Genomic DNA, 27504 nt, shown 5'->3' with positions numbered 1-27504 from the left:
GTGATTAACTACGGTCATTTCAGGCATCTGCCAAGCAGAATTAGGACTACCGTTTTATTTGAAGTAGTTGTCTAAAGATCAGAAATAATGACTCTACACATTAGCCTTCATGACCTGCATGACCTGGTTAATTAATTTTTTGCTGGGATAATAATAATAGAAATATATTTGAAGATATGCTTCATCATTAAGTATCTAATTGACCTCTAATTTTAAGAGCCGGACCTTCTATTGAGTGTCTTTTGGAGATGTCAGGAGCAGCCAACAGAAGAGTAAGGAAGGAGCAGACTTCCAGTCTCACTCAGTCTTTCTGTCTGAGGTCGTATCTCTTCAGTAATTGTATTTAGCATTGATAAACAAAAAGCAATTATGGTGCTCCTGTTTTGGCTCTAGAGAATAGTCATCTTTTGTGTATTATTGATCAGGAAATGAATCTCTTTCCAGTTGCTTCTGAACAGGACCAAATCAACCCATTGAAAGTGATCTGATAACTTCACTTGGCACTGTGCATGTAGCTGATATTCTCTTGCAATGAAATGAAGGTTATAAACAAAGCTTAGAAGTCTAGAATTAGCCTCCAGCTTCAGCAATCCCTTAAAATATTTTGTAATTCTATCTTCAATCATGAATTAGCCAGGAAAAACAGACCCTCTCTCCTCTTTCTATTTTTCTGCTGTATGCTGTTTCTAATTGCCCACAGGCAGGCTGTTGTGATCTTCTTTGGAAGTTGAAAACCAAGATAAAAATGCAAATCTAATTATTTCTTTTCTGTAATCTAATTAACTTTTAAAGTAATGATAGATGCTCTATAGCCTGCTTCAAACATTTTAATAATGAAGTTTCTGGATTCTAAAGAATAGGTAACGCTGCTTATAATTCATGGATAGCAAGGGCCGTGCAACTGAAAATAAAAATTCATGTTGTGGTTTAAGAAGTCTGCCTTAGTTATTCTCACTAGACTGTTCGTTAAAATTGGAGTGGAACTAGAAATAAGAAGTGACACCTGAGCAGATCCGCATGAGCTACTGTGTGGAATTATCCATCAGCAGACTACCTGTTTTCCAAATGCAACCCTGCGGCAAAGCTCTCAATCCGCCGACTATACCAACACTACTGATTGGTGAATCTCAATGTGTTTCATGTACTGTCCTTCAGCTTCCTGAACCCCTTCTATGTGGTCCTCTCTTATGGATTTTACCTACCTGTACTTATCTCTCAGACCAAACTCGCCAACTCTCTCCCAAATAAATGATGCAAAAAAGTTCAGGGAAACCACAGTCTCTGGTTCTTTCCAGCATGAATGAAGATGGAAGAGTATCTTACCTCTGCAGAGGCAGAGCGGTACCAGAGGCAGGCACTTGATCAGGTACCATGCAGGCACATGACATGGCATAACTTTGAATCCTTCTCACCGGGAAAAAGTGGTTTTTGCTATTGTTGCTTGATCTATCTGATTACATTGAGGGCTCAGTTTTGTGGCAGTCTAATGTACCATTTGAGCAGGTGCTGCTAATCTCTGTAGGAGAGAGGAAGGGAGTGGAAGAGAGAAAAGAGCAGCCAGAGCTAGAAGGAGTGGGAGGCTGGGAGGGGAGTACAGAATCTTAATGTCTGAACTTTGGAGGCAACAGAATTTAAATAAAGCTGCTTCCTTGACCAAGTCTTTATTCTCATGCTTATTATTATGACAGCTATTCTGGTAGCATAGTGGTTACGAATCGGGCTGTGAACCTTAAGGTCAGCAGTTCGAAACTACCAGCTGCTCTGTGGGAGAAAGATGAGGCGTTCTGCTCCCGTAAAGATTTACAGCCTCGGAAACCCGGTACAGGGTCGCTATGGGTCGGCACCAACTCGATGGCACTTAACAACATTTTAGTTTTATTTGTAGTTGTTGTTAAGTGTTGCTAAGTCAGTTCCAAGTCATAACAACCCTATATAGGGTTTCTGAGGCCATAAATCTTTAGGGGAGCTGCAAACCTCATCTTTTTTCCCTGGAGTGTCTGGTGGGTTCAAACTGCTGAACTGTGGTTCATCTTACTGAGCCAATGAAAAACTTGTGTTTATTCTACAGAGCCAATTTCCTTTTGAAATAAATGTACTTAGGCAAAAAAAAAAAAAAAAAAGTCAATTTAATAAAAACCTTAATTAAATAATATCTGGATGCTTGAATACAGCAAAAATCCTGAAGGCTGTTCTTTAATGATAAAATTTGAGAAACCCTTAAAAGGGCATTACACTTGGACAGATTCAATATTCCCCTCTACCCTCTGCCACGCTCACAGATTGTTAGACTTGAGAACATCTTCTAGTGTTGATACTATGAGATTTGTGCATCAGGTAGAAGTTATTTAGAATAAAAATGAAGCCTGGTTTGTCATAAGATAGTACTTTCATAAGTTTTCAGATGCTTTTTTACTTGAACTAAACAGGGTGAATTTTGGAATAAACCTGTCATTTTGGGAGGGTTTTTTCTTTTTCTTTTTTTACTTACTGCATGAAATTGACTACATGTTGATGGTACAAGAAATGAATGACTCTAAATGTACTTCTAGAGTTCTGGTGTGGAACTTTACAGTAAGTTCTGGATGGCTGACCACAAGATTGGCGGTTCAAACCCACCAACTGCTCCTTGGAAACCCTATATAGACTTGTTGTAAGCCAGAATGGACTCAACAGCATTTTAACAACAACAAATGCACTTTAAAGCTAGATTTCCACATGTAAGTCCAAGTTATAGAGAATTAAGTTGTGTTGTCTTAGAATGTACCTAACTTAAAATTTTGTGGCGCCAGGACACACATTGTAAATAAATGAATCAGGGTTTCAGTCTGATTCCAGTACTATCAGCAGTGCCATCCCTGTTGCTGTTGAGCAGCTATGAGCCAAGTTACTTCGAGCCTATGTTTTCTAAATCCTCAAAAATGGATCATATTATTACGTCATATAAATTATGACATTAGAAATAATCTTTATAAAGTTCCTAATAAGAGCTCAGTGTATAGTACCCACCCACTATCACTGTGTAGAAATAATTTCGAAGTCCCTAAAGGAGCTCTGGTAGCGTAGTGGTTACGAATCAGGCTGCGAACCTTAAGGTCAGTGGTTCGAAACTACCAGCTGCTCTGCGGGAGAAAGATGAGGCTTTCTACTCCTGTAAAGATTTACACCCTCAGAAACCCCGTACAGGGTCGCTATGGGTCGGAACCGACTCGACGGCACTTAACAACAACAACAATGGAGTTAGTTCTAAATCGTAGTGACTTGTTACAGAGTTTCTGAGGTTTTAAATCTTCACGGGAGCAGACAGCCTCATCGTTCTCTCACAGAGCGGCTGATGGGCTCCAACCTTGGACCTTGTGGTTTTCAGTCCAGTACTTACAGTGCTTATCATATGGAGCCAACTCTCTCCCTTATAGCAGTAGGCTTGGTTTTTGGGGATTTTTTTTTTTTTAATGGAGGTACAGGTTGTTGTGTGCCATGACTTGATTCCTACTGAGAAATGTGTAATATGTATAGGTACCTATTTTGTATGTTCATCTGTAAGTATGTTTATACCAATTTAAGCATGCATATCTAGGGACCCTGAATTAAGGATTTATGAATATAGTGTGTATGCACTATTATCGATTATTATCATCTTGATAATCTAGTGGAAAAGAAAGAACAGCAATTTTCTCTTGCTGTCAAATGAAGACAATTTCTAATGACAGGGAGAGAAGAGTAAAGTTTACCAAACACACAGAAAGGGGTAAACTGAGAATTGGACAGAGCTTTCTGTATTTTATCCAAAGGAAAACGGCATTTTTTATCCTTCCTGGAAAAACAGGGTCACATTCTCACCTTTCGTACTAAAATGGGCTTTACTATTAGATCAATAGTGCTTGTGAAGCTACAGAGATAGTAAATGAGCCTTTCCAATTTGTTTCATGGCCTTTTAAACACACACACAGATGAAGTTACGTGTTGTAAAGCACAAAATGCAAAAGTCCTTCTTGTTTCAAATAAAGTTGTTCCTATAAATCTTTTGTATGCCATCTCCTGTAAGTCAAGCATGTGCCTAGCTTTTGTGAATTATGTCTATACTTTGAATTTAAGAAGCTAAACAGTATGCATACCAGACTTGAGAGATGGGAAATAAAAATTGATATACTGTGTGACACTTGATAGAACACAGGGAAGTATCTGTTAAATTCCAAACTGATATGCTGACATAACCATTGTTAATTCACATATGGTAACTCCCACTCAGTTATTAATATTAGAGTTGGATATTTTCACTTGTTCAAAATAAAAGAAAATGAATAATTCAAAAGGTGTAATCTGTCAGTGTGAACACTGAATTCATTGTATTCATCACCCAGTCCATTAAGAAAGTAGTTAAAGTTGTAACATTAAACAGTGAAAAGTAAGGGGTTCCCAGATCAGAATAAAGGGTAGAATCCATTCCCATCCAGGTCATCATCATGACATTTGTTACAAATACATTTCAAAAGAGGAATTTGTTTCTCTTAAATGACTTCAGATGGATTTTGTGCCGTGGGTAAGATTGGTACATTTACACAGGACTCTTGCTGTTCTAACATGTTGACAAGGTGGGCAAACAAATCTAAGGAGCTCCAACAGGCTAGGCCTAGTTTGTACCTTAACAACATTGTTCATTTTCCGGGCACTCCATGTTGGTTTCTACGTACATACTCTTGAGTTCTATTATATATAGGAAAACAGGGGAAAAAATGAGAAAACTGATTTCAGTTTCAAATGATGACCTATTAACTTTTGTTCCATTAAAAAAACAGTAGAAAAACATCCCATGTGTACTTTCATTCAGTAAAAGATTTAAGTCCTAGGTTGGTGTTTCCTTAAGTGCATGGAGCAGAAGTTATTTGTGAATGTGCTAAATACCAGGCACGTTAGGATTAGTATGACTGGATGGAACCCAAGGAAGTTATTAGGAAGCTGAAACTTCAAGGAGTGGAAGGGTCTCCAGCTTGGTTCAGCTATTTATTTGTTGTAGTATGCTTTTTCTAAATGCCTCTGAAAATTTTCTCCTGACTTTTTTACTTCATTGAGAACTGCATGTCATGCGAGCTCTTAGATAACCATTTTGGCATCTGGAACCTACTAGGTTTGAAAGAATCAACCTGGGTTATAAGGGGTAGAAGAATGAGCTGGGCAGCAAAAGAAAGAGAGGTGGACTATGTAGTGCCCATAGACAGGCTGTTTCCTTAGGGATGCGTAGTAGAGATTTAAAAAGAAAAACTATAGTTCCATGTGTTTCTCTCTGCCACGCTATGTAATACGTTGTAATGCTTTGCGCAAACTCAGGTAGCTAGATCTTTTGTTGGAAAGCAAGATGGAGCGGAGCCACCATTGTTGTTTTAATGTGCTGTCAAGTCCGTTTTGACTCATAGAGAGTATGTATAGCGTTTCCAAGGAGCAGCTGGTGAATTTGAACCTCGGATCTTATGGTTCAAACGGACCTTGTTGCTGGATGTTTAGCCTACAGAGCCACACTAGGACTTAAGTGACTTGAAATTCTCTGCAAACGCCCAGAGAGTCGGGTAAAAGTGAGCTAGTAGCATTCATTATTAGTTTCTTAGAAGAGCAGATAGTCCATGTCAGACAAACAATAATACAGCAAACGTGTGGTTACCTATTAGGGAAATTCCAGGTTATATCTGGAGTATCTATGATGCAAGGGTGAAAATCAAGAACACTGAAACATTAAGTTGTATTTTTAGAGTTAGCATCCATAAAACAACTGCATTCCTGTTAAACTTTCTGATCATAAACTCCACTAGTTTCTGACAGGGTCCTCTCATTAACTCTGTTTTAGGGTGGAAGTATGAGGGGCTTCATTAATATATGAGGGGGCTTCAAGGATATATGAGGAGGTTTCAAAAGTTCATGGAAGTATGGAAGTAAAAGATGATGCATTTTTTTTCTATGAACCTTTTGAAACTTCCTCATATACCTTTGGAACTTCTGGGCATCCTGTATGGGAGGGAGATTTCACATAGTCTATAGTCTGGAAAAAGGACTTTGGTCACTTTATCAGTGAAGTAGCTTTACTTCTCAGAAGGGCCAGGTCCCTGTGGAGACCAGTGTGACACTGTAGGATAATCACTGGACTGCTAACCACCAGTTCAGAAGGTCAAACCCAGCAGCTGCTACTTGGAAACACTATGTTATTAAGCGCAATTGAGTAGGTTCCGACTCACAGCTCCCTGGTATAGTGATTCCAAGGAGCAGCTAGTCAGTTTGAACTTCACAATTTGTGGTTCAAACCAACCTTGAGGTCCAGTGCTTTATCCTACAGCACCACACCAGGACTCCAGGGTCCATATGAGTTGGCACTGACTCCACACTTAACAATAACAACATATGCATCAAGGTGTCAAGAATGGTCTGCCGAAGACAACTTTTTTTCCAACTGCAGATTTTTGTTTCGTTTTGTTTTGTTTTCTTCTTCTTCTTTTTCAAGTGTCTAGCATCGGTTCTGCCTCATGGTGAACTGGTACAGGGTTTCCAAGAAGGAGCTGGTGGGTTTGAACCACGGAACATGTGGTTAGCAGTCCAGAGCTTATCCTACAGAGTATGTTTTCATTTGCTGGCATATATTACCTTTGTATAAGAAAAAAAGGAAGTTAATTAAGCAATTTCAAATATACATTAAAAACCTGACTTTCAATCATAAGAGAATTCTAAATTAATTATGCAATACTTATGGAATAGACTGATATGGAACTTTAAAAATATGTTTGTAAATAATTTAGAAAGATTTGAGATAATGCTGACAATATAACAGGTGAAAACAAGAGTGAAGTAATTACAATGTGTTGTTGTCGTTGTTATGTACCGTGGAGTCGGTTCTGACTCATAGTGACCCTGCACAGGGTTCCCTAGGCTGAAAATCTTATTGGGAGCAGAAAGCCTCATCTTCCTGCCGCAAACAGCTGGTAGTTTCGAACTGTCAGCCTTGAGGTTAGCAGCCTGATTCGTAGCCACTACACTACCAGAGCTCCTTAATGTGATCTTAGTTGTATAAAAATGTCACTGAAAGAAAATGCATTGCTTTTACAATTGACTTTTTGAAAAATCTACTTTAAAACAATGCAGAGACAAAACAGGAGTAGAAATCAATCCTGTGATCTTGAGATCAGCCTTGGTATGAATTATAATCACCAAATCTTATGACTTAACTGCCATACTGATTTCCAGGTCCCTAGATAAAGATCAAACATAATAGCAATTGTAAGAATGGCAGAGAACCAAGCAGTGTTTCATTCTGTTGTGCATAGGGTTACTATGAGTCAGAACCTACTCAGTGGCACTTAACAACAACAACAACAACAGATAGAACAGGGGTGGGGAATGTCCAGCCCACAGGCCATATAAAGCCCATAAAGTCATTTGGTCTAGCCTTGCCAAGGCAACTGCAATCCTGTCCATTATATTGTTGTTATTGTTAAGCACTGTTGAGTCTATTCCCACCCATAGCCACCCTGAATAGGGTTTCCAAGGAGCAGCTGGTGAGCTTGAACCACCAACCTTGCAGTTCACGCGACTTTGTAGTCTGATGCATTAGCCCACAGCGCCACACCAGGACTCCAGACATTATGTTGTTGTTGTTGTTGTTGTTATGTACTGTGGGGTCGGTTCTGACACATAGCGACCCTGTGCAGCTTTTCCGAGGCTGTAAGTCTTTACAGGAGCAGAAAGCCTCATCTTTTTCCCATGGAACAGCTGGTAGTTTCAAACTGCTGACCCTGAGGCTAGCAGCCATTATATTAGGGGTGAATTAATCAAATGTTTGACCAAATAAATATAGCAGGCTACATTTTATGTTGATGATTTTGTATGACCCACGAAAGATGTTATAAATTTTGGCAAATAATAAGGTTCCCCACCCCTGAGAAGAGCATCCAGTTAATAAAAAAAAAAAAAAAAACCATCTTCAGAGAACTGAAGAAATATTCAGTCGTATATATTTTCAGTCTGTTTCATGGCTATCTGTACCTGCTTCCAACTCTTGCTCATTTTCTTAATCAATTTTGCCTGGATAATCACTTAACTCCATGGACTTATATAGTAGTATGTTCTCTTTGACTTAGGGTGACCATGATTTCAGGCTAACAGTAAGGAAAGACACAGGGATGGTTACTGATCTACTCTCAGAACTTAGAAAAAAATAAAGATTGTGTGTTTTCTTGTTCCTTTGCCTTCTGTGGAACGTACTCATCCCCAGCTTGGGGAAAGAAACAAAATACTATTAGAGCAGCACAGGGTGGCAAAAGAAGTGTAGACAGACTCAGAAAGTGTGGTGCCTAATCTTCGTTCTGCTAGCAGCTAAATGAGCTCTAAAGAATCACTCTTTTGCTTTGGTCCTCATTTTCCATATATTTCAAACAAGGATTATTGTTCAAGCTTATTGCTAAAGTTCTGACCTCCTGGGATTCTAGATAATGGGAACTGACTCTGGTCCTTAGTAAAGCAAGAACAGTAGGTAGTCTTCTTGCCTACAGAGCTTGAAGGCAAATGTCAAGTTCAGCCTCAGCATAAGCCGTATCCTCTTAGGAAGAATGTATGCATTTGAAACCATCGAAAGGTTTTGAATTATGAGATCAAATTCATGTTTCCTTTGTGAGTGTTGTGATGGCTTTTAATGCCTGCCCCATAAAATGATAGTTATGGGGCATTTTTAGAAAAATACGTTTAGGAGGAGGGCTTGTAAATGCCTGCTTTCAGGTCACAGCAAATACAGTGCTACAGTCAATGAGAAACTCCTAGCACTATCGAATGGAAAAGGTGACATAAACTTAATTTTCAGACTAAAAGCAAAGTATTATGATTTGGGGAGGAAAAATCCTCGTAGCTTTGCTAAATTATTAATTTCAGGAAATTACAACATACCTTATTGAAGTATTATGTCAGTGGCATATATAGTATATAACACCTTTTCTTACTCTCTCTTGTTTTCAACCCAAATGTTATAGTTTCTTGGGATAAGAAGTATGTTAAATGTCTAGGATTTTGCCTAACTGTGGGGGCGGTGCTGCGTGTGGTTCAGACTGCCTGAAAACAATTAAACTATGAAGGAGAAACTTTTCTTGGTCAGGTTTCCTATAAGGGGGTTTCCTGCTTGAAGGGTAATATTAATGTGAATATTCTTTTGGCCATTTCTCAACTTGTTAATTTTCACCTTCTAGTCTCAATAAAATTTACAACTGCAATTTATTAAGTCGTGAGATAAAAAAACCAAAAAAAAAAACCAACCAGAGAATTTCATTTCTGATGTGTAGTAGAACTTAATATGACTTTTCTAATTTCCTCCCATTTTGTTTGAAGTAAATAGAGTAAAATTCTAAAATACCAATATCTTTCGGGGCTGTAGGGATGAATCAAAACCAGAACCAAGTAATGTTTCATTTAAGCAAATCCATGTTCTTATTAAGCATTTTACCTTAATGTCATTTTTTAAACTAAGTAAACTGTTCTATTTTTTCAATGGTTATTTAGTTAATTTTGTTGTGCTACCACATTTGGACATCTGCATCTGCTAAGGCCTGTAGAATGTGATTTGTGGCTTAAAAGTAAAAAAAAGAATTTACTATTTGAAAATGATAAATCATTGGGGAATGATACTTAATCATGAATCTAAGAGCCTGGCACGTTACTATTTACCAGTTTTTCTCAGACTTTCATTTTCTTTTATACTGAGACGCGTGCATGAGTACAGTTATCTGTTTGCACAAAGCATTTGTGCCAGTAGTACATCTGATTAATACCCGAGGAGATGAGTGAAACCTACGCTTCTTGAGAAACTACTGTCAGCTGGCCTTCTTGAAATGTTTAGGTTCCCAATTAATTGTGGGGCAGTACTCTATAACCACTGGGTAGGTCTGGTTTTACTTATCCGAGCCGGATCTGCCTTTTCTTCCCCTTTGAGCAGAGTAAAGTACCTTCTGCTACCAACTTCTTATTATTTGGGGGTTCACAGCATCCAGGGGATTTAAGCGGTCAGTCCTGGAACTCCCAGTGTTTCTATGTAAAGATGAACATTTCAAAAGCCTGCAACACAGTCAGATTAAACAACATTTTACTATTAAATGACATGCTTATTTTAATAATTATGGGCAAATATTAATTTTCTCTCCGCCCTTCCCCCCACATGGAGAATGGCATAGGGTGATGCAGAGATTCCAAAGTGAGTTGTCTTTTATCCATAAGACTGTTTGAAGAACACTACATTTTCTTGGGAAATTAGAATATGTGAAGGGTATTTTGGTGGCTGTTAAGTAGTAGTTTTTATTTCCACTCTGAAAGAACATGTTGATGTCGTGCTTCCCAAAGGACAAAATGTATTTATTTAAAATAGGACAACATGTCTGTCCCACTCAGTGCTTTCTTCATTCCAGTTTTCCCAGGGCTGCTTCCTATAATGGGGTGTGGTGGCTCAATGCGATAAGCACTGAACTGTGAACCACATGGTTTGCGGTTCAAGGCTGCCAATGATTCCACGGGAGAAAGATTTGAGGCTTTCGCTAACAAAAAGATTTTTAAAAACTTCAGAAACTGTGTACTGTACGGGGCTCTATGAGTCAGAAGCGACAAGACGGCACTCAGCAACAAATTCCTGAATGTAGGTATAAAAGGCAGCTGAGGCAACGACAGAACTGAAAACAAACTCAAGATGTAGTTGAGGGGTCCCGGCAATTCACAAAGTGAGTGTTCTAATGATGCTCTAGGATAAAGCCCTGGACCACTAGGTTAGCTTGAATGCAAGGACACACTATACAGGGTAGCTATGAGTCTTAACACGAAGTATTAACAACAACAAATATTAACCTTGGACCACTAGTGTGGTGCTACAGGATAAGCACTGGATTGCAAACAATGAGATCGGTGGTTCAAACTCACCAGCTGCTCCTCAGAAACCATATATTGGGTGGCAATGACTGGGTAGTATTTAACAACAAGTATTAACCATAAGGTGTAGGAAAGACATCTGGAGAGAAACCGATACTGCCTCTTCATTTATACTGACAGTGTTTGGGGATATTCCGCTTACCTTTTTGACTGAAAAAGTCTTTTGCATTCTGAAAACCAAACAAAAGAGAAAGCAAGAGGGGGTCTTTTCTTCCGGTATTTCACTAACTAACTAGCTGTGAAGTTGTAGAAGGAAGCTCTGAAACATGGTTAGAGCTCTTGTGTATTAAGCACAGCAGATGAAATGATTTATTGGGTTTTGTACACATTCTGTAAAGGGTAAGCATTGCTAACTGACTGAGTGGCAGCCTCTGGGAGCTGAGCAGGCCCCAGGGACTAGCCTTTGTTCCTGTGGTCTTGACAGGCATGTGTCTCTGTTAAATGAGGGCTTAATTTCTCTCATATGTGAACAATTTCCAAGCCCAACAAAGGCAGTCAGGACTGGAGCTATTTAAAAGAACCAGCTCAGGAGGAAGCATTCTTGAAGAAAGGGGATGCTAAAAGGCTAATTACTCACCATGGCTTAGCAACTATTTTTTTTTTTCCCCCTTAACCTAAGTAAGGTTTATTAACATCTATTTGCACCGTTTTTTGTTTTTTCTTTTCTTTTCTTTTACATAAACACATATTAAAATCAGGAGAGTATATTTTTATTCATTGTGAAATAGCCATTTGCTGATCTCTGCTCTATTGAAAAGAGTTACCCCATCAGCAGTGATGGTGTATATCATAGAATATTAATTCCTTAGAGGGGGAGGAAGAGGCTAATACTCTGAAGTGGAAGAAATTGAAACTATTTATTAAGCAGCATCCTTGGCAACATTGTGAATCCGTTCTTCAGGGGAACTTTTATGTCGACATTTTCTGTGGGGTATTTCAAACTATGCTTCTATTAGTTTGTCTCAATATTTAGACTGTAGTCTCTGGGGGGAAATCCGTAGTTACTAAAGAGGTATGTGTACATTACAGGTATATGTCTAATTATACCATTCATGTGTCCTTTAGAAGGATTTATGAACAGGATCCTCAGTGCCTTTTGACTTGTATTATAATTCTTACTGGCCTTTTCTCTTAATTTTTGGCTTGTTGTTTTTATGTTTCCTCGAGTCGGTTCCGACTTAGAGTGAAACCCTGTCTAGGATTTCCAAGGAGCAGCTAGTGAGTTTGAACCACTGACCTTGAGGCTCAAACGACCTTGTGGTCCAGTGCTTTATCCTATAGCACCACACCAGGACTCCTGGTCTAAATTTCTATACATTTCCTTTTAAAATCAATAGTTTTTCAGTAGGTAATGAACATTGAATGCATTTATGTGGTGGCTAGGATTATATGGTAGTCATATTGCATTATAAAAGTTATGTTTAAGTTAAATGCTGTCAAGTTGATTCTGACTCATAGCAACCCTATGTAGGATTTTTTTTAGCAGCTGGTGGGTTTGAACCACCAACCTTGTAGTTAGTAGTCCTGTGCTTATCCTACCATGCCATACCAGGACTCCATTATAAAGATAAGAATAATTAAATATGATCAATAATCACTGGTTTGTCTATTTTGTACATTTTTAAAGCAAGTATATATTCAAATTACTTGAGTTGTTCACAGAGAAATTTAGAAATAAGAAGTGAATTGATCATTTCTAATTAAGACACTAAGTTTGGTATTGAGGTCCTTTGGTGAAATACCTCTCTGGTCTGCTTTAGTACAAAGAAACGCTGGGTTCTATCCATCATCACAGCTCGTTTGCTGAATGAATTGGTCACTCACTTTAAGTCTGGTTATCTTATGCTTATCTGTAAGATGAAGGTCTCTCCCATCTCCAAATGTCTGTGCTTTAAGAATAAATTCTGAAATAAATGATAAGATTACTGAGCATCTTAATTTAAAAATTTTATTGTTAAAAAAAAACAACAACTCAGAAAAATCATCCAAAATGGCATATATGTGATAAATGTGACACAGAACCCAAAATGCAATTGTGAGGATTGTGCAGGACTGGGCAGTTTCGTTCTGTTGGTGTATAGTGTTGCTTTGAGTCAGAACCAATTCAAAGGCATCTGACACCAACAGGCCGGAAATAGAGTATTACCATTTCGTGGCAACAACATTTTCTATCATTAATGGTAGACGTAGCCTCTGTGGCACAAGTAGAAAAGGTCTGCAAATTGTTCATTTTATTTGTAATGATGGACAACAGACATAAGTCTTTTGTTGACATCTGTTTATTAAAGTGGTTTTTATGAATTCATCAGCTGTTTCATATGCCACTAGATGTTGTAGTGGAAAAACCATAATCCCCCCCACTTCCCCCCGCCTGGCTCTTTGTATCAGTGTGTAAATAACTCCTAAGAGTGCCCAGGCCCTGTATACAACACTGATGCCCTAATTGTGATGGCGAACAGGGAAATATCTTTAGGGAGACTTGAAATGGTGAATATGTGAGTTGGAGGAGTAAAAAGCAAAAGTCATTTCCTCCCAGGTGTTTTCCTTAGCATCCCTTACCTGCTTCCCAGAAAGAAGGATTCTGGTTTCCAGAAAACAGTGTATTTTAGTAGCAATATCACATGCCAAAACACTTAAGCAAGACTAATCTTTAGTCCATATTTGGAGTATATCTGAGTATGAAAAGAATTCATTCTAGGACCCTTCTGTCTGATACAAATTAATTAAGTTACGTTTCATTTTTACTTTTTGATTAGGGTGTTATGCAAAAAGGCAATAAAATAACATTTCTTTGTAAACCTACCTCTCCTTTATATTTCCTGCTCCTATTAATGGTCTCATTAATTCAAGTCATATTTCATATTTGCTTGTCTTTCATTCAAGGAGCCTTGATGGCGCAGTGGATTAAGCATCGGGCTGCTAACCACAGGTTAGCTGTGGTTCAAACCTACCAGCTACTCTGCAGGGAAAAGATGAACTTGTCTGCTTCCTTAAAGGCTTAGTCTTCAAAACCCTAAGGATCAGTTTCACTCTGTCCTTTAGGGTCAGTAAGAGTTGGAATGGATTCAGTGGGTAGGCTTTTCTTCATGCCTCATAGCCAATAAATTGCCAAATCTAGTCCAACTGCCTTAAAATGTTTCATATCTGCCTTCTGTTTTTCATTCCCACTTTCACTAACATGTTCAGGTTGTCATCACTTGGTGTCTGAGTTGTTAAAATGGAGTTAGTTCTAAATTGTCTTTTCACTTTCCACTTCATCTCCCTATCTATTTCAGAGTAGTCTTTCTAATGCCCAGTTCCCATTGTGCTTCTCTTCTGCTCAGAAATCTCCAGTGGTGGCCTATAAGCTGTGATTTTATTTAACAAGTCTTCATTAAACACTTGTTATGCTTCGGACACTCTTCTAGTATTTGAGGATATGGCAGTAAATAAAAATCTCTGCCCAGCTGAGGTAACATTCCAGTGGATGGAGGCAGGTAATATATTAGATACATAATAAAAATATATAGTATGTTTCAATGGAATCAAAGAAGGGGCAAAGGGAGTGGGAAAGAGGCACTGTGATTTAAATAGGGTACTTGGAGAAGTGTTGATGAAAAAGGTAATATCTGAGTAAAAACCTGAGAAATTGAGGCAACAAGTCATGTGGATATCCAGAGAAAGACCCTTATTGGCAGAGGGAACCTCAGGAACCAGGACATATAAGGTAGGAACATGGTGGCTCTATTTTAGGAAAATTAAGGTGACCTGTGCGGCTAGTGGATGTGGGGGTGAATTGGCTTTCAACTCCTGTTTGATGAAAATTGGTGATCTGGATGAAATAAACAGCTTACATGGTCCTTTTAAGAAAATAATTTTGGTGACCTGTTTGCATTGACTGCTAATATTAATTTAAATGGTTAGAAAGATAAACTAGGACCTTGAATGATTGTATTAACGCATTTCACTGGTCTTCATTTCTGTCTCTAAATTAGTGATTCCTTTGCATTTCTAAGGACTTATTATTTATTTATAAATAATTCCTGTTAAGCCCTATATATTCAGTCCCTTAGGATTCTTCATTCAGCATTATTGAACTTTACTATGGCTTTTAAAAGTCAGTAATGCTGTGGTTCCTGGGGGGAAACTGTAAAGATGGATAGTAAAATGATTTTTGTACTCTTAATTCACTGTTTATTTGCTTTTCTAAAAATTTTAACTTCTATGATGCTTGGTTAAGGAGCTCTGGTAGCGTAGTGGTTACGAATCGGGCTGCGAACCTTAAGGTCAGCGGTTCGAAACTACCAGCCGCTCCGCGGGAGAAAGATGAGGCTTTCTACTCCCGTAAAGATTTACAGCCTCGGAAACCCTGTACAGGGTCGCTATGGGTCGGAACCGACTCGACGGCACTTAACAACAACAACAATGATGCTTGGTTGGAGTTCTTGTATGGTGCTGTAGCATAAGTGCAGGACCTCAAGGTTGTTTTGAACTACAAAGTAGATGGTTTAGACTCCTCAATCACTCCTTGGAAACCCTATATTGGGTTGCTATTTAGCACTTTGATCAGAGCTTGAATACTTTAGCTTAATCAATGCTAAGGTTATACCCTTTAAATGTAATGGTGATATTTGTGGCTTGAATGTTATCCCACAATAAAACAGTAGCACTTGCTAGAGCTCCCAAGAAAATACAGAGATTTTTTTTTTCCTTGAAAAGTAGTTTTTTAAAAAAACCAAACTGTTTCACTACTTGTTATTTTAGTAATCAATGGAATCAGCTGAGGTGGGGTGGCAAGCCAGTAAGCAATAAGTTAAAAAACAAACAAAAAAAGGAGCAGTTGGTTTCACAGCCTTCACTGATAAATCTATCTGCTCGATAGAACACAACTGAAGACAATATAGGAAAGAGGAGCGATGATGCGTTCTCGCTCTCAAAAAAAAAAAAAAAAAAAAAAACTTTTAAAGGAGCCAGGAGACAAAATGAGCATAGATTTTCAATGCGAGGGCAATTGCAAAGCATCTTGTCAGCAAGTACAAAAGCACTGATTATAAACTACAGGGCTAAGTGTTAATGAGCCACAGACTAAATACTGAACCCTTTGCCGTGAAGTAGATTCTGACTCAGAGGGACGGACTGTAGGCTAGAGTAGAATTGCTCCAGAAGAATTCAGAAGCAGACTGCCACAACTTTCTCCCGCAGAGCAGCTGGTGAGTTTGAAACTTGGACCTTTCAGCTTGCAGTCAAGCGTAACCACAGACAGCTCAGGGCTCCCTTTGGACTAAATACAATGATTGAAAATAAAAATGTTATAGACCAGTAAGAACCTGTTTTACCGACTTTCCGTTTGCTTTATGTTGAAAGTTGTATCCTACTACTATACTTTTAAGGTTTGTTTTACTGGATAAATTTTAGGGGCTCAGCTTTTCTTTGTAGGACAGCCAACCTCTTCCAGAAATGGAGGACCTTTAACAGAATCAGCTCTGGTTATGTGTGGTTGAGTCAAAGTGTGCCTGTCAATGCCCAAACCTTTCATAGGGGACAAAATACATACTGTATGATGTATGCAGCTCATGGGAGCAACAGAGGAAGATATAGTAGGTTGTTATCTTGCTTGGATTAACATTCTCTTTGGGTTAGGGTTAGAAGCCAAATCCATGTAGTGTGGAGGCTCTAAGAGAATGGTTTATCCTGTAATTTAACAGGACTTTACTCAAGATTTATTAGCAAGATTTGTTTTTCAGTTTAAGGGAGAGACACATTTCATCCTCCAACTTGATCTGGAAGGTAGGTATGGAAAGAGATATTTTTATCTTCTTCCAGATTTTGTTTTTCTTGACATGTTGACTGAGAAAGCCTGGCTTAGACCTTTCTTCGATGGATGGTAGTTTTATCTGAAAGGTTAAGGGTTATGTGTTCTACTGTAGTTGTGATGTTTCTCCACATGCTTGTTTTCTATATTTGATTTTACTTTTAATTAAATCCTTTAATTTATAAAAGGTATAAAAATATAGAATTTGAGACTTGTGGCTGGAAGTGATTTTAAGGATAACTTAGATCAGTGGCTTTCAATTTTTTTCCCTGCAAACAATTCACAGTAAGAAGTTTACTCCACAATAGTATCCAGTGCACATAAGTAACACACACACACATGTATATACATGACAGACACCAGGGTTTATCAAATGATGCTTACCTTGTTAGATGGCATGCTTTCTAGATGTGATATTTTCATTTCCCATTTCTCTTTTATCTTCTTTTTCCTCTTTTTCCATCTTTTTCTTCTTCTCTGGTTTGCTCTCTTTCTTTTACTTTTCTCCACTCTCTCTACTTCTACACTCTTCCCTTATCTTTCGTCTTTTTCCTTTTTTCTTTTCATGGCTTCTGTTTTCTCTTCTTCCCTATTCTGTTGCATTGAGGAAAAAAGAAGCCTAGCTTTATCCCATAATTGGTCTCAACCACAAGTTTTGAAAAACCCAGACCCAGGTCAGGTGCCTCTTTTTGCATCTAAGAAAACTGAGACTGATGGAGATAAAGGAACTTCTTCAAGATAATGTTTCATGTATATCTTAGAAACACCTAGCTATTGACCGATTTCAGCTTTGGATATGGTGGTGGTTATGTGCCATGGAGTCGGACTTTAAAAGTCTTTGTTATTGCTGTTGTTAGGTGTCATCAGGTCAATTCCAACTTATAGCGACCGTGTGGTTCAAACCAACCTTGCGGGCCTGCGCTTAGCCTACAGCACCACACCAGGACTTGCTAAAACTCTTTAAGAAGCCCAAATATTCTAGCCTGACATTTTTAAACATCATGTGGTCATATTATTAAACTTCTGAAATGAATTATCCCTGTTTTGAAAAATAGAAGATGTAGCTAGTTGAAGTAATAAGCAAGAATGTCTGGGTAGGAGTTTGGAAATTCCCACTACTCACAGTTGCATTCACTTAAGGTTATTAATTTTCCAAGCGCAGAGCAACGTTGAAGTTATTTGTGAAAACTGAAGGACTTGAAAGTTCCACTGTATGTTTGTATGCCATTACACAGGATCTTTGCATTAAATTTAGAACAAGGAAGAAACAGGAGAAGCTATTAATTTATTTCATAGTGCCAAGAAGGGGTCTGAAAGTGAAGAGCATAGGCAACCAGGGGCTGATAAAATAGCATTAAGTTAAGCCCCCTGGTATGGGTTAGTATGTTTGAATAGTGCGTTCCGGAGCAGCATGCTAAGTGCAAGGCCAAGTGAGAACAATGAAAAGTCTGAAATTCAGTTTTTTTTGGTCAGACTGCCAAGTGCCAGTATGCTAAAAAACAGAAAGAAGGAAGAATGAGACCAGTTAACACCAGGAGTGTTACATAATAGAAATCAGACTTGACGGTCATTATCATCATTGACTGTTGATAGAACAGCTTCTGTCTTGAGGGGAATTTTGCAGTGCTAGTCAAGTCCTCTGGTAGCGTAGTGGTTACGAATCGGGCTGTGAACCTTAAGGCCAGCAGTTCGAAACTACCAGGCACTCCACGGGAGAAAGATGAGGCGTTCTGCTCCCGTAAAGATTTACAGCCTCGGAAACCCTGTACAGGGTCGCTATGGGTCGGAACCGACTCGACGGCACATAACAACAACAACAATCAAGTCCTTCAGTATTTTTTATTTTCCCTTTATCTTGCTTTTGTCTCTTAAGAGTCTCACTCTATTTGCATGTTTTTCACATCTATGTCTGTGTGTGTGTGTGTGTGTGTGTGTGTTTGGGGTGGAGCTAGGGAGGTAGTTTCTATAACTTCCCTTTTTTACTTCTAAGAAACCAAACCAAACCCGCCATCTGCTCTCCAGTCAATTCGGATCATAAACGACCCTGTAGGACAGAGAATTGCCTCATAAGATTTCCAAGGCTGTTATTCTTTACAGAAGCAGACCCTCACATCTTTCTCCCATGAAGCAGCTGGTGGGTTCAAGTCATGGACATTTCAGTTAGCAGCTGAGTGCTTTACCCAGTACACCACTGGGGCATGTTTTATTCCTAGGAAGGTGGACTACATTTTCAACTAGGGGATAGTCATGGTTGATAGACTATGTTGTCTAGGAGAAGAGCTACTAGATCTTTGTGTTTCAGTGCTGTTGAGTCCGTCCTGACCCATAGCATCCCTGAATAGGGTTTCCAAGGAGCAGCTGGCGAGCTTGAACCTCCGACCTTGTGGTTAAAACTGACTTTACAGTTGAGCACATTAAAGCGCAGCAACACACCAGGACTCCACTAACTCTTAAAATAATTATTTTTTTTATGTTAAAGAATTAAAATATAAATATGTTAAAAATGGATTCATTCTCAAATTGTAAGTAATGGAGTCCTCAGAAGATGTGAAGACACAGAGGAAAGAAAGGACCAGGTGTACCGGGGTGCGCTGGTCTGACTCCTGCTGGCTCAGTGGGGTCCATTGCATGCGTTTTCTGTAATTCTGTCTTCAATGACCGTATGCTTGGTAGGTCTAGTGGTATCACAGACATTAGCAAATCTCTAAATCATCTTGTCTTTATGGTTGTTGAGAGTTGGTTTACCAGCGTACCAATAGGTCTGGTGAACGGCAGAATATTAAAAAGCAAGTCAGTCAAACATCAAACCTTTTAGTCATTGGTTCTTGAGCTAAACGTATGTATGATGTTTTAATATTAACTTATCAGTAGCATAGGTTTTGGACCATGAGTTAAACACTTTCTTATAGTTTTTCTGAGATTTGAAGTTCATTTAAGAATTAAAAAGAGTTCAGCTCTTAAAATTGCTTTACTAATTTAGAAATATTTTTTAAGTAAGCCATAGCCAGAATTAATTAGTCCCCTGGGCTCATTATGCTGCCTCAATAAACTTCAGGAAAGAAGGAACATTTCAAAGTCTGAGCAGAATCAAGCTTAAGAAAATGTGAAACTCTACAATTAATTTTTATACTTAGTGTATAATTTCATTCCAATGGTCAGTAAATTTCATGTGATTTTTTTTTTTTTTTTTTTGTAGAAAGGTTTTTTTGTTTGACCTCACCTTGTTGTTGTTGTGTTGTTGTTAAGTTCCATTGAGTTGGTTCTGACTCAGAGAGATCCTGAATAGGGTTTACTAGGCTGTAAATCTTTATGGGAGCAGAAAGCTTCATCCTTTTCCTTATGTTAAAAAATAACTATATCAGCCTCCATTGCTGTAGAAGGGAATATCACACTTAGTAAATGTTAATTCTGACATCATTATGGTAGACACCGAGATCTGCTGTTCAGACCCTTTGTCAAGGAAGGGACTTTTTACTCAGCCCTAGCAATACAGTAAATAGACAACTTTCAGCTGTCAGCTCCTTCAGAGTTTACCTTCACTTCAGAGAACTGCTTACCCTCTGGTTATACCTTTCCCTGAGATGGCCCACTTGAGTGAAGAATGTAGTATATGAAGGTCAGTCAGGCCTTTTAGGTCTGATAGCAGATACTCCAGAGCTTCCAGCTGAGTTGACGGGAGTTTCATCAAACCGCTATCATAGTTCAACCTCTTCCTCGGGCCAGTGCTGTTTCTTCCTTCTTCCCTTCACAGATGTTGATCCCTAATAAACATCTTATGCCCCAGACATCGTCTCAGTAGCTACTTCAGAAAACTCCATCTGCAGCATTTCTGAATGTGTGTGTTAGCATTATATCAAGACAGTTTTGCCAGGTCTTAGTATTGCGGAGCCTTGCATTCCTGTTACATTGGATGTCTTTCCTGGCTTTCCTTAGGGCTCTGTCTATGGCAGAACTGTGATGAAGAAGTAGCTTTAAATGTTTTGTTCTGTACTTCAGTACCTGTCCCCAAAATTCCATCACTTTCTATACATTTGGTAATGAAGTTTTACGTATTACAATGCTCCATTGCATTAAGCAGCTTTTTATAGGTAGAAACAGACTTAGTACAAGTCAGATTGCTCTGGAAACCAATAAAAGTCAGAAGACAGACAAATAGTCAATGTATATGTCACAAACTTTATTACATTGTAAATTTAAAGCAAAATTCCACTTGGTCAGGAATGTAAAAGACACCAAAGTTTTATGCATAGCTCTTAGGTTACTGAAATCCACACGTATATATTTTAGATCATACATGACTCTGACTGCTGTGTGAAGACCTTTTCCATTTTTTTTTATGAGTGCATAAATTCACATCATCTAGCATTTCTTTATCAAATTACCTTCTGACAAAAAAACGGCAAAATTTTAAAACTGTAAAAGGAGAAAGCAAGTTTTTTTTTGTTGTTGTGTGTTCTGTTTTGTTGTTTAATGAATATAAATTCATCCACATAACCATTTTGGAGAGCTGTATGAGAATGTTGAGAAAGAAGATGGAAAAGATTAGAAATATAATTAGTAATAATTAGCTTATGCCTTGAATTTGTAATAAATTGAATGCTTTATAATTGAAAGAAAAAAGAAAAAAGTTTTCCCATATATTGCCAGCAGCATTCTCTATTCAGCTGGGTTCCATCATTCATTTGTAATGGTTACATAGAACTCAGATACCATACTCAGTTATGGCATATATTAAGAAAATTAACAGGCTGAAATTCAAGGTCAGAAATGTTCAGGATGTACACAGTTCTTTCAATGAGGGCAGCCTCTCATCATTCCCACTGGCAGGCCTCTCTCTGCCTGGCTAGTGTTACGCTGCTCTTTTACAGCTGCTGATAAATGCCCATAGGGCAGGCCACTCCACCATTAGCCACAGCTTGAAGGCCCTTGGCTCGAGGTCTCCCAGTTAAGTGCCTGGAGGCACCCCACTCTGATATACCTCCTTCCCAAAGTCATTTATCTTCACTTGCTCTGTCAACTGGGAAGCTTAGTGCTCTATCTCAAGCTCTGGCTCGTGGTTGTGCTGGTGCTATTCCTCTGCTGATCCTCCAGAATTTCACAGCTTTCTGTGCCTAGGTCATGGAGGTTCAATGCACAGGGATATCTGGGTACAAAACCTGCACTCCACTCCTGGCTCTTCTATTTTGATGGTAGTGAGATCCCCCATTTTTACTTTTGAGTTGGTTCATTTTATACCCATTAGAATTCCAAGTTTTTATAATCATAATTAACTCTGTCAAGTCATTCACAACTGAATCATATCATCTTATCAATATCTTTTCCTATCTTCTATTAGTGAAACCCATCAGGAAAAGAGTCATTTAACTGGAACCACAAAGACTCAGGCTAGGAGAGCCATATTAAATAATTCACTTGTTATTGTTGTTGTTAAGTGCTGTAGAGTTGGTTCCAACTCATAGTGCCCTATACAGGATTTCCAGGGAGTGGCTGATGAATTGAACTGCTGTAGTTCAAACTGACCTTGTAGTGAGTGCTTATCCTACAGCATTACACCAGGGCTCCACTACACCATAACAACTCTCATAATAGAAGTGATTTTGTCTGAGTTTGAGTAGTGATTAGGAGACCAGGAGTTAGTATACCATTATAGGATAAACACTGGACTGCTAACCACAATGTCACTCCTTGGCAACCGTATATCATGTCATCGTGAGTCAAAATTGACTTGACAGCAATTAACAACAAGAATTATCAGTAATCCTGGAGAAGGAGTTAGTATTAGATAGTTGAATTTATGTGTTTATTGTGTTTGTTCTTGTTAAGTGCCGTGGAGTCAGTTCTGACTCATAGCGATCCTGTATAGAGGTTCCAAGGAGTGGCTGATGAACTTAAACTACTGACCTTGTGGTTCAAACCAATCTTGCAGTCCAGCACATTAACCCACAGCACCATACCGGATTGGTACCAATAAAATTATTTGATGAAAGTACTGTCTTAAAATTGTGAGTATAAAAATGGCACAGTGGTGGCATGTGACCTCTTTTTAACTTCAGAGGGGAAGAAGAGAATGGCCATAAGTATTGGCCATAAGTATCAACCCAACCCTGTTCTTATGAGGCTGAGGTCAGACGTGCCTCTGCCTTCGAACCTTTTTACCAATTCTGACACCAATTGTTCCTCCTACGGCTCTCTAGATCTCAGCTGGGTTTGATAATTCATTGCAATAGCCACACAGAACTCACATACAGTACTGCATTGTAATCTGATATAATTCAGGATCAGAAATGACTCAGACTATAGTTCTTTGACTAGTACAGCTTCTTCTCAACCATTCCCATAGATACGCTTCTCTCCTGTACTTTCTGAGTCCTCTGTCCTCCTTGGCCTCTGCCCAGCTTGGGCGAATGTTACAAGTTCTTTGGTCTCTGCCAATAAATGCTCAGAGGCACTCCACTCGACCAGTAAGCCTCTGCCAGAAGAGGCTCAGTTCTACCTCCATGGGTCGGCGAACATAACTCCTCCCTTGACCCGGATTAAGTTCTAGGGGTCAACACGCTCCACCAGCATGTCTCCTGCTCAAAGACACTTAATTTTCTTGCTCTGTGGGTCCGGAAGTCCGCTGGTCCACCTTGTGCCAGTCTCCTGGCTTTGCTGTTACCATTAATCTGCCACTGTTTCTTGCCGTCTCATGTTGTCTCTAGTGGCAGCTCTTTGTTGCCTGGACTGAGAATGTTATGTGTTTATGTAACCATAATTACTTGTGTAACTTACTTGTAGAAATATATATGCATATAAATATATATTCTTTTTGAGGGTTAACATAAGGGAGAAAAGACTTTAAAAGAATGACTGTAAATAGTCAAATCATAGTTTCAGTCTGGCTTTGCCTTCTATTTGACATGTGATTTTGAACAAATAATTTAACTTTGTTAGCCTTTTCTGTAAACAGATGATAATGCACACACACACGTACCTGTATTTCCAACTTCATAGGACTATTGTCAGAAATAGCAGTATTAAAGTATCGAGAAGTAATTTGGCAACTGTAAATTACCTTAGTATTAATGATGGTGAATATATTTATATGAGTCAAAATAAATTTACATCAATACCTGTATCACATTGTACAAGGTCTTTTTCTGAACTCTAAAGGAACACATAAAGAACCAGTACCTGACAAAGATCTCTTATCACTTCTGGCAGATCCTCCTACAGTTTTTCCCTTCAGTGTGGGAGCCTCCACTACACACCCACAAACGTAATACCCATTTCTTCATAACTAGTCCTGCCAAAAGCTGAAGAAGTAGCACATTTCCCATTTTTGTAATTTGTAATACAAAATTGTAATACATAAATTACTGTTGAGGTAAGGATAAGTTGGGACTCAAAAGATGTGGAAAAGAAACAAAAAAAAAAAAACAAACAAAAACTACTTATGAGATTTATTTGTTTGATTCATATGGTACCAGAGAAGACATGGTATCTTACTTAGGAGTTTAATTCTGAACAGCTAGAGCCAGCCTCAGCCCCAGAGGTGCTACTCTGAAAGTCACAAGAACTTGATATGCATAGTAGACAAAGTGGATGGTTTTGAGAAGGCGAAGGAATTGAGAAAAATTAAGGGGTGATTTTGATATTCCTGGAGTACAGTGTCTTAATGCAGTTAAAGGATCTGAGTTAGGGGACATGTGACTAATATCAGGAAAGGGGTTGATTCATCCAACAATTATTAAATTTCTACTATTCTTTGGGCACCATCCTGGTGGTAGTGGTGATGTACTGTGGAGTCGGTTCTGACTCATAGTGACCCTGCATAGGATTTCTGAGGCTGTAATTCTTTACAGGAGCAGAAAGCCTCATCTTTCTCCCATGGAACTGCTGGTAGTTTTGAACTATTGACCTTGAGATTAGCAGCCTGATTCGTAACCACTACGCTACCAGAGCTCTTTATCTCCAAAGTACTATAGGTGAAATCTTGCCATTCTTGCTTCTAATCGCTATTATATATATATAAATTACTCGCCTTTGAGAGCTCATGATCTAGTAACTGACAACTGTTGTTCTTAAGTGCCATCGAGTCTGATCCAATTTATAGTATAGAGTTTCTGAGTAACATCTGGTAGGTTTGAACTGCTGACCTTGTAGTTAGCACTTCAATGCTTACCCTACAGCACCACACTAGGATTCAACAATATAGTGTGCTAAATGTTGTGTTAGGTGTATTCACTGAGTACAACAGTAGTGAAGTTAGAGAAGGGGCATCTAATCAAAATTGACACGTCAAGAGAAACTTCCTCAAAGAAATAACACTTGGGCTGAATCTACATATTGAAGTATGAATAGGAATGAGCCAGGATGGAAGTTTTCAAAGCATAAAGAAGAAGCTGTGCAAAGATTCACGGGAATGAAAGAATGTTGCCTTTTGGAGAATTACAAATAAATTCGTTTTCCAGTAGGTCTGGAATGTAGTGTGCACATGTTGGTGTGACTAAATGAAGCTGGATTGGAAGTATGCACCAGATCTTGAAGGATCTCCTATGACAAATTAAAACCAATCACTTAAAGAATTTGAGCAAGGGAATGAGGTAATAGTTGCATTTTAGAAAGATCACTGTGACACAATATAGAAAATAGTGATGAGGATGCTGAAATTAGAATCAAAGAGAACATTTAAGATCCTATTGAAGTAATCCAAAGGAGAAGAAATGGCAGGTTCTGAGCTCAGGCCAGAACAGTGTTAATACAGATAAAGAGATTGATCTGAGTGATGCTGAGGAAATCAAGTCTATAGCATTAGTGACTGACTGGTTGGATGTTGGGAGGAAGAGGTATAAGATTATTCTTATGTTTCTACATTGGTTGATAGAACTCTGTTCAGTAGACTATGTATATATTTTTTAATTCTACAAATATCTACTATGTGTTAGACATTGCTTTAAGTGCTGCTAATGGAGAAGTTGGAGTCCTGGTGTGGTGCTGTGGGTTAATATGTTAGAATGCAAAGCCATTTGAACTGCAAGGTCGGTGGTTCAAACTCACCAGATGCTCCTCAGAAACCCTATACAGAGTCTCTATGGGTCGGAATCGACTCAACAGCACTTAACAACAACAACAATAGAGAAGATGGACTTCTGATGTGGCACTGGAGGATCATCACTGGCCTGCGCACCACATGGTCAACAGTTGAAGCCCATCAAATGCTCCTCAGAAACCCTATACAGGATTGCTATGAGTCCAAACCTACTTGGTGGCACCTAACAACAATATAACAGTGAGGAAAACAGCAAAGTTTGTTGGGTATAGACTGTAAGCAAAATAACTATAATATCATACAGTGATAAATTCTATGAAGAAAATATGTAAGGTTAAGTAAGAGGATGGAGTGATAGTTTTTGCTACTTTATAGGCTAATCAGAAAGGTGTCTTTAGGAAAGAACTTGAATAAATTGAAGGAATGAGACAAGAACATTATGGTAAAACATGTTCCAGGGAGAGGAAACAGAATTATTAGGGATATGAAACAGGGATGTGCTTGACATATTTTAGAGACAAGAAGTCCAATCAATAGAGATGGAGTGGAGAAAACAAGGGGGCAATTGGTAGATGCTGAGGCCAGAGAATTATCTGGGGCCATATTATGGAGTTCTCGGAACCAACTCCACGGCACATAACAACAACAACAACAATGTATTATGGCAGTAAGGATGATGAGCAAGTTTGGATGGCTGGATACGATATGAAGGGCTGTTTTAGACATTCCAAATTAGCCAGATACATATATCTACCAGATACTAGATATATAGATATGAAACTTGGAAAAGTAGTGAGAGTTAGAAAGATAGATTTTAGAATCCTTACCAAATGGGGGATACTGAGTTTGTATAGATATACAGAGAGTGAGAAGAGAAGAGAGAGCCAGCATAGATATACAGAGAGTGAGAAGAGAAGAGAGAGCCAGAACTATGGATACTCTAACTTTTAAAGGGTGGAGTGATGGTGGTGGTGGTGGTGGTAGTGTGCCGTGGAGTCGGTTCTGACTTATAGCCACCCTGTATAGAGTTTCTGAGGCTGTACATCATTACAGGAGCAGAAAGCCTTATCTTTCTCCCACAGATCAGTGGGTAGCTTCAAACTGCTGACCTTGAGGTTAGCAGGCTGACTCATAACCACTAGGCTACCAGAGCTCCTTAGAGAAATGGAAATACATGAAGGAGCTTTAGAAGGAGAGGCAGTGGCAAAGGGACTGACTGATGTACATTAGTTCATCTTTAGGAAATTCAGTCACAAAATTGACCATCTAATAAGCTCTGGACTGCAAGGTTGGTTTGAACTACAAGTTCGGTGGTTGAAACTCACCAGCCACTCACTCCTCCAAAACCCTATACAGGGTTGCTGTGAGTTGAAATGGACTCCAGGGCACTTAACAACAATAAACATTTGCGAAGCATTGCAAATCTAAATGAAATAGAATTTGTAGTGTAGGATAGTAGATCCCTTAGAAATCATCTACGTAAAAGTATTTTGGGTTTGAGGGAACTGTGGCCAAAGGGCAAAGTGTCATGCTTTAGGCCACATAGTTCAATAATGTCAGGGACAGGACTGTAAACCAAATCTTTAGACATTGACTCTTCTTGCTATTATGTACCTGAACTCAAAGAAGCAAAAAGCATACAAGGCTGGAAGAATTGTAAAGAAGACCATTCTGGATTTTGATCTTAATGATTGAGTAGGGACTAGATATACATAAAAAAGGGTAAAGGTAATATATTGTTGTTGTTGTGTGCTGT

The 27504-nt window shown here is 38.7% G+C and overlaps 1 protein-coding gene across 5 annotated transcripts in view; it reads left to right on the top strand.

Moving 5' to 3' along the window:
* The window catches only part of SOX6 (SRY (sex determining region Y)-box 6), a 691777-nt gene that overhangs the window by 430542 nt on the left and 233731 nt on the right, over positions 1 to 27504 (top strand). The gene's annotated exons all lie outside the window — the stretch shown is intronic.

The sequence above is a fragment of the Chrysochloris asiatica genome, unplaced genomic scaffold (assembly GCF_000296735.1).
Source record: "Chrysochloris asiatica unplaced genomic scaffold, ChrAsi1.0 scaffold00083, whole genome shotgun sequence".
NCBI lineage: Eukaryota > Metazoa > Chordata > Mammalia > Afrosoricida > Chrysochloridae > Chrysochloris > Chrysochloris asiatica.
Note: the sequence above shows the minus strand (reverse complement) of the source record. Positions and strands in the feature narration are given on the sequence as shown.